This window comes from Pteropus alecto, unplaced genomic scaffold, assembly GCF_000325575.1.
Source record: "Pteropus alecto unplaced genomic scaffold, ASM32557v1 scaffold95, whole genome shotgun sequence".
In the NCBI taxonomy this organism is placed as follows: Eukaryota; Metazoa; Chordata; class Mammalia; order Chiroptera; family Pteropodidae; genus Pteropus; species Pteropus alecto.
This window is the reverse complement of record NW_006441071.1, coordinates 14958617-14967280: the sequence shown is the minus strand read 5'-3', so window position 1 is coordinate 14967280 and position 8664 is coordinate 14958617. Positions and strand designations below refer to the sequence as shown.

At 35.7% G+C, this 8664-nt stretch overlaps 1 pseudogene; it reads left to right on the top strand.

Moving 5' to 3' along the window:
- The first annotated feature begins 8240 nt into the window (after positions 1 to 8240).
- On the top strand, positions 8241 to 8359 carry LOC112485140 (annotated as a pseudogene).
- The last annotated feature ends 305 nt before the right edge of the window (positions 8360 to 8664 follow it).

Below are 8664 nucleotides of genomic sequence, written 5' to 3'. Positions count from 1 at the left end.
CAACAGTGCATGAGGGTTCCCTTTTCTCCATATCTTTGCCAGCACGTGTTATTGCATCTTTTAAATAATAGCCATTCTGACAGATGTGAGACCTCATCAGGGTTTTTATTTGCATTCCCCTAATGATTACTGATGTTAAGCATCTTTTAATTGTCTGTTGGCCATCTGTATGTCTTCTTTGAAGTAATGTCTCTTCATTTCCTCTGCCCAATTTTCATCAGATTGTTTAAGTTTTCGTTATTGAGTTGTATGAGTTTCTTGGATATGTTAGATATTAGCCCCTTATCAGATATATCATTTGTGAATATATTCTCCCACTCAATAGGTTGTCTTTTAGTTTTGTTGATGGTAGGAAGGCCTCTTTTTGATAATGATGTGACAGGATAATGACAACACATATAGTCAATGCTTATATCTTGCTGGTCAAGCACACAATTGTGAGACTGGAGAAGGCAGCAGGTATCCTACTTATTTGCAGAAGCTATTTAGTACTTCTAGTACTATTATTTAATGTTTTCATGTCCTATCACTCCAATTAGATTTAAGCCCCTTAAAAATCAGGAACCAGATATTGGCTTCTTTGTTTCCCTCAATGAAAGTAACATGTGGCCTTATACTCTAATGTGAAATATACTGATACAGGGAGACAATTTGGGGCTTAAAGGAAAAGGGAGTAAGAGCAAGCTACTTCACCATTTGTAGAATCAGAGTGTTAGAATAAAGAAAGAAGTACAGGCTGGAGAAATAAGCATGTGATAGGGCAAAAAAAAAATCCATAGATTCCTATTGTATCATGTCTAACTCTGGATTAAAACTGGTTTTGATTGTCTTTATTTACAAAACTTGGTTTGTCAACAAGATTGCGAGCTTTCCTATCTAGTTCCATAAAACTTTTTTTCCTCCCTTTTTCTCTGGTTTTATTCATTTTCTTTGTTATTTACAAAATACCTCCTCATTGCCTATGTTCACTGTTAGTTTGAGAACTTATTATGTATTTATTTAGCAAAAAATGTTTGAGAATCTACTCTGTGCTATGTGTAATCCCTGACTTTGTGCATCTAAATTAGATGTTAGTGGTAAATATGAAGAAATATGTGATAAAGAATTTAAAAATTAACAAAACAGATGCATATATCAGTCATATATATATTTGATAGTCCTTGCGGGAAGTATTTTAGTTAGACTGAGACTTTCTTCAGGAATACACAAGGGAGAATCTCCCACATCAAAGAATAAAAATTGGAAAATGACTGATGCAAAAGGAATGGTTTTTAATTATTTGATCGACAAAGAGAAAGACTAATGTATAACATCATAAGAGCTCCAATGATTTTCTATATAAAAAGTATAACTTCTCTCTTAATCAAAGTAATGTATGTACTTAGTTTAAAAAGGCAAATAACTATTGAAAAACAGAGATTCCCTGTCCAAACTCCCCACATCTTTATATCTGATCACCATAAGAACCTACTTCTGTTTATTGTCCCTGTTACTTTTAATATTTAGTAGCATATCACGTTTAAGTCCGGGTTAAAAATAGTTTGGGTTATCTAGTTTTTTATTCTCAACCACTTTGTAAACTCCTGGCTTGCAAGGATCATAGGTCATGCTTTCTCTCCCATAGTGCCTATACTACTATGCAAAGCACAAAGAAAGTCACTGTTTGCTGCTTGATCAAATTCAGTAATCTTTCCTGGGGTATCTTGGAATTCTTAAGTGTCAGTGAGCATCAGTGGCCTCTCTAAGCAACTATGGCTATTTTTTTTTAGAAGGCAGGATGATGGAGTGGAAAATACAGGAAAGACTTAGAATGAAAAGAAAACCTTGGTTTGAGCCCTCTTTGATCTTGGGCAAGTCACTTTTGCATTCTGGGCTTCAGTTCCCATCTGTAAAATAGGATTATCAGCTTCTACTTTTCTTCACAGAGCTATATTAAAGAGAATCAAATGAGATTTACATAAGCACCCGTAAAATGTTCCATACAGCAGGCGTTTGTCATTCCTACACTGTCCAATCGTATATCCTGTGATGATGGAAATGTTATGTATCTGTGCTATCTAGCATGGTGGCCACTGACCACTAGTAACATGTAGATATGGGGAACTTAAAATAAGGCTAGCGTAACTGAAGAACTGAATTTTTAATTGTATGTAATTTTAATTAGTTTTAAGTTCAATACCCAATTTGTATAACACAAATCTAGTTTAAACTAATTTTATAGATTAGGTAATTTGAGGCTTAGAGAGGTTACATTGCTATGTTAAGATCACATGACTGGCATTTGGAAAAAGTAAAAACAGAACTCATATAAATTATTTTTTAATGTAGTAAGTTTATAGTTACTGTTGAATGATCTTCATAACTTTTTCCTTTACATTAAATTATGTTTCATTATAATCAAGAGTGAGTCATCTGTGACAAGTGGGGTGGGAAAATCAAGATGACATCAAGTTCCTTTGTACTGAGATGAAATGTTTGCCCTTAGACTGAATAGGGCTCAGTGACTGCATATACTATGTGTGGCATATTAAATTTAAAGATACATGGATTGAAGTATAATTTAGATGAGAACTTTTTCGTCTTTTATTTTTGAAGCTAAGTGAAAGATAGATGGTCTCTTAGACAAAATTAAATTTCTCCATTTGTAAATAGGATTGTTTGACCCCAAGCAGAATTAAGACTAGTTAACCTCTTCATTCCTGCCATTGAACTCCTAAATTGATGTACTTTCACAGATCTAATATTTTTTAGGATAATATTTATAGTGCCATTTTTATAATAAATTTAAAAAAATTTGAAAAATATTTTACAAAAGAGAAAGAAAAAAAATCACTTACATTCCCTCCACTTCCAGATAAATACTTGGTAGGAGTTTTTTCTATTATTTTACATATAAGGTAGTTCATTTAAATAAAGTTGAGATTATTCTGTTTGATAATCTCATTTTTTCTCACTTACTAAGAACTCATGAACATTTTCTCACAGACCTAGTTTTAAATTCTAATTCTGACTAAACAAGCTGTGGGACATTAAGCAGATCACTTAACTTCTCTGTGCCATGGTGCACACACCTTTCCAGGAGTGATTATCATAGGCTCACTGTAAGGATTAAATAAAATTTCACAAGTAGTTTCTGACACTGTTAGTTTTCTTTTCTATCTAATATTTATATTTCAACCAAAGTGATTTGTCTGCCCTGAGCAAGATTTCTCAGTCACTTAGAAATGTAAACCAGGAATCACATCAACTGGATGACTTCCCACTGACTACAACCAAAATGTGAGCCCACATGGGTGTCTTCAGAGGCAGGAAACAAGCTGCAGATGAAGGAAGAACAGAGTAGAGAATGATTAGGCAAGTTAAAACAGCACTATGAAAGGAATAGAGATCAACTTTTAGTCCTTTTCTACCCTCTGCCATACTATTATGCAACTCTCAATCTTCAATTTTTGGAATAAACTAGGAGTCCCAACTCCATCACTCATTATCTAGGAAAAAATATATGTCACATCCTCTCCGGTGATGTTTTATCATCTGAAAAGTAAAACTTTTGTGCTAGAGGATTTTGTGGAATATTTTAAATCCTAACACCTTGTGGCCTGTGATTCCAATTGCCTTATTATACTTTCCTAGGACTTCTTACAGCTTCCCTGGGTACCCTCTCTCCATTTCCTATTTTAGTTTCTTCTTGGAATCTGTGTGAAGGCACTCAAAATGAGGTGCAGGATGGGAAGGAGAGTGGACAAACTGCCTTATTTTCACCATCTCTAAGGAATACACAAAATTTGTCAAATACACGAAAATGTTATGTCAGCTCTGCAAGACAAAAGTAAAAGGCAATTCATGTTTTTCAATTGCTTGCTATTTGCCATGCATGGTCTTATCAAAAATCTTTCGATGTAGGTACAATTATTGTTTTCCTCCTTTTATAGATAACTTAGTCACTTTATCCAGGTGACACAGATAATAATTGGCATTGTTCCATTTTGAATATAGACAATCTGCTCCAGAGTTCATACTCTTAATGACAAGAACACAACGACTTCTCTATAATTACTTCTCTATAAATATTTAATATAAAAGAAGTCACTTGAAAAAGAAAAGCTGGAAACCTGCAATGGACTTGATGGATGGTAGTTAGGAAAAAAATAAAACCTTTCACTAACAGGTGCTTTTGCCCCCCACTGTGTGATTAGTCATCTTTGTATAACCAGTGATTACCCTCAGGGCCTGATACAGCCCAAGTGTCTAATAATGATGGATAAATGAATGATTAACTGAATGAATAAATGAGAAAGAAGATAAAGAGAACTTGACTCTCCTAAATCAAACAAAAACAAAAAATTTGAAATGTTATTCTGCATGTTCAGCATGAAAATAGCATTTCCTTTCTATTGAGTCTGTATGGAAATGCAAACAGGTGTCAGAAAGCTAGTGTTACATTTCCACAAAATCCATTTAAATAAACGTGTCTCAGCTTGCATAGTTCATTGAACTTGGAATGTAGCACAACAACAATGAAAAAGCATGGAGAGACTTTTACTGAGAGCTCAACTAAAAGCAGTTGGGATAGGGGATCTTTCCTTGCAAAAGAATGCTTTGGTGATCATAAACCCGATTTTAAACCAGACACTAAGCAAGGTATCATAGGGATTGAGTTCTTCAACTGTCCAAGAATCTACTAAATGGTCACATTCATCTACCCAAAGAAAAACCTCTAGTAAATCCCTGCTTTATTCAAAATTTCATGTATAAGAAGGTACTTTTTAAGAAATAATATGATTCTTCCATGTGAAAAGAATATTGGTGACGCAAAAGAGTCAGATTACTGTAAGAATTATCCCTATTATCTTCAAAGTTTATGATTGTGCAATGGAATTTAAAGACTTGAACATGTGTCTGACTTTAGGAGAACAAATCTGAAAAGTTAAAAAGCTGAACTTGAATTCATGTAGAGAAATTCTACTTCTAATATAGTACTTATCCACCTTGTGCCAACTGTATTTATGCTTGCCTCCTCAGTTAGATATCATGAGTCCTGGAAAGCATACATTTTATCCAATAGATCTTCTGTCTCTCAGTACCTAGCACAGAGTTCTACACAGAGCAAGAGCTCCAAAAAGGCTGAATTAGTTTAAATAAGCTCTAAAGGACATGTAAATATGAAATTCTGTCAAGCTATTTATGAATGGTCCTCATGATTATGAAAACGGAGAGCCTACAACTTAAACCCATGTGCCTACTGAGTGAGCCCTCCTAGTTCGAGGGGACACTAAATTAAACAAAGGGTCAGAAAAAGGGCTAATAAAATATTAAATATGATTGGCCTAATTCCAATAACATATTTTGCCATCTTGCTTCTGTGGAGGCTCTCAGCTATGATTACATTTGGTCATAAAGGAATAGGTTGATGTACATAAGTTTGTTGGTACTGGGAAGCCATGTTATTTAGCAAGAATGATTGACTTAACATCCATGACAGTATGTATATGATGGCAAAATGAGTAGCTGATTTGGTAGACTTGGTCAAACTAGTCTCTGTTCCTGCCACTACCTCTATTGGTGGCCTCTTGAAAAACCTGGGGTGACATAGAAAAGGTAAAGGTTAATCTGCCTCAGATAAACTCTAGACTATATCTTGACCTCAGTATATGCTTGGCCACTCCATTTGTGGTTCATGATATTGTCTCTCCCTTGTGGTACCCATTAAACAAGATGGATCTCAAGCCATTCAACACATTAGCATGCTACCTCAGAACTCAGTTCTTCCTGTTGTGTTTCTCTGGACACTGTCTGCTTAATAGAACTTCCTTGGATTCTAATCACTTTATCCCGTAGCTGCAGTAAAGAGAAGGATGGGGAGAAAGATGCCCCCAGGGGTCGTGGAACCTATGGAATTGAAAAGACGAGTCAGAAATGCTGAAAAATAAACCTCCTAAGATGCCTCCAAGAAGTCTTCTGATTCTTTTCTTAGATATCACAGTGCCAGGCCCATTCCTTAGCTACTGGCACTGAGAATCATCTAACAAAAGTAGATGAGAATGCTGTCTTGGCTATATGACACTCTCAATTTTTTATAATCAAACTCCAGACTTAACTACGTTATTTCCATATCTGTTCTCAGCTATTTATCTCTGGCCTCAGAGGTCAATATCTTTACTCATTTTCAAAACTAATTCTTTCACGGAAAGATTTCCTTCTTTCTAGTCTCTTTAAGGAGTTGCACCATCAATTCTCTCCACACTTGGGTCTGAAATCTCTTTGTCTCTACTAATTCTTTCCTCTAAGTAAGTAAACTTCTCCAGTCTTTCACATCCTTTAAAACAAACAACTCAGCTTCCTCAAACCTATACATACTTCTTTAAAACTACAACTAGAACTTTTATTTCTGTAGATGCTATGGTCTAGATTAACTGGCTCCATTGTTGTACTTGCTAGTCTCTTCTCAATCCATGATACTAGCATCTGGAAGATGAAGCTTAGGGAAGTGCCCAATTCCATATATTAATTAAAACACAAACTTCATTCAAATCACAACATTTTCTCTTCACAGAGTAGGATTTTGGCAAGCCACAAGACAAGGAAGGGGGCACGGTCCTTCCTTCTTCTCTTTTCATATTTTATGACTCTACTTCCTCTTCCTCATCTAGTATCGTGGTGACAGAACCACTAGAACTAAAACCAGAGGAAGAGAAGGAAGGCAAAGAAAGGAAAATATTCTTACTAAGATAACTTTGTGCTCTATATCTTGATGAAGATTTAAAACTGATTTTTTTGCTTTTGGATATTTTTCAGGTTCTTTACAGGCCTTTCTGAGAACATAAGTCATGCTTTCTAGGTGAAGTATCTTTGTTCTTCTTGCCTTTCCCTCCTAGTTTTTTAGCCATCCACTACCCACAGTCCCTCTCCTTTGGGGGTCCAGTTGTCCCTTTGACCTATGTGGGCAGAATTTCAAACAGCTACAGGATAGTTTTATTTCTCCCACATGAGCCCCATGTCCTCCGTGGAAAATTCTCATGTACCCTTCCTTCAAAGTCTGTGGAATGTGGGTCAAGCCCAATGCAGCAGCAACTCTTCAGTCTACTGCCAAAACTGCTACCCAGCCTCTCTCTTGCCCTTCAAATTACTCAAATAGGTGTCAGACTCAAGGCCAAAATGTGATGACACAACATATCAAGCTCTCTGAATGGTCCTGTTGACTTAAAATGATAAGGGAAGCACCCCCTCCCCCCATTATCACAAATGATCTCTCTCAAACACAATTCTTTTATATCCTCAATGTGTGAGAATTGTAAAGCATGTGCTTGACACCTACTCTGAAATTGTTGCTTGATAGTCCAGTATCACCTTAGGTTACGTTTGAAATTCTACTCTAACATCTTGATGACAACCTAGTTCCAGAGAATGTAGGTATTGCTTGGGGACAGACTAATGATCCTTGATTTTCAGTGGTCTTACTTGTTGGAAAGATCACTGCCCTGAAAATATATTCACCAGAGGGAGTGAGTCCTATTAAATATGCATGTTTTCCCACAGCTTTATCACCCACTTGTCTCAATGATATTTCAATATCCTGATCTTACCACCATTAGGTCCCCTGTCTTATTTAAGATGATCCCACATGGGACATATTTTATCAGATGGCCCCATTTGATATGAACATGAAGGATTTTAAGAATTAGAACTTGCAAAGAATGGAATTAGGAAGAGTTATAAAGATGTGACAGTAACTAGTTCTAGGACGGATAATCTAGGATTTTTTCCGGTTCAGGGATTTTTACTTTACCATATAGAAAACTTGGATTTCTATTGTCAATGCTATATTCTTGAATAACAATGAATGATAATTCAGTCATTTGGGGGACTTTTGGGGATGCTGCAGAAGGAATGTTCCATAAATGTCAATGACATGTTGTCATCACTAAACTTAAATGAACCTGTCTGTTTTACATGTAAACTGAATAATTTTAATTATCATCGTAACACTCATAGCTGGATTAATAGAAAGGTTTTATCATATACTACCTTCTATATTGTTCTCAATGGTGGTGGTGGTGGGACTTAGTCAATTGAAGAGCACTATCACTAGTAATTTTAATTATCATCGTAACACTCATAGCTGGATTAATAGAAAGGTTTTTATCATATACTACCTTCTATATTGTTCTCAATGGTGGTGGTGGTGGGACTTAGTCAATTGAAGAGCAGCTATCACTAGGTTATATAAATAAATAGAAATTGTCTATGACCATGCTACCCTGAAAAAGCTCGATTCCATCTGATCTCAGAAGCTAAGCAAGGTCCAGCCTGGTTAGTACTTGGATGGGAGACCATCTAGGAAGACCAGGTGCTGTAGGAGTTAAAAATAAAGGAAAATAAGAAAATAATAATAATAAGGGATTATAAACTGACAAGGTCCTTGCAATCTATGAGGTCAACCAAGGATTGCCTTGCCTAAAAAATTTTTTTAAAAATAAATAGGTAGAAATTTCAGAGGTGAATTTTGGTCAGGGCTAAGTTATGGGGACAGAGGACTGAGAAATTAAGAGAAGGATAGAAGAAGGGAGAGATGGCATTGAAGGGAAGGGATGTGATCTCAAAATTTGAACTCAAAAAGTTTAAACTAGAATAGAGGTACATTGTGGCTCTGGGCAGATGGAATGG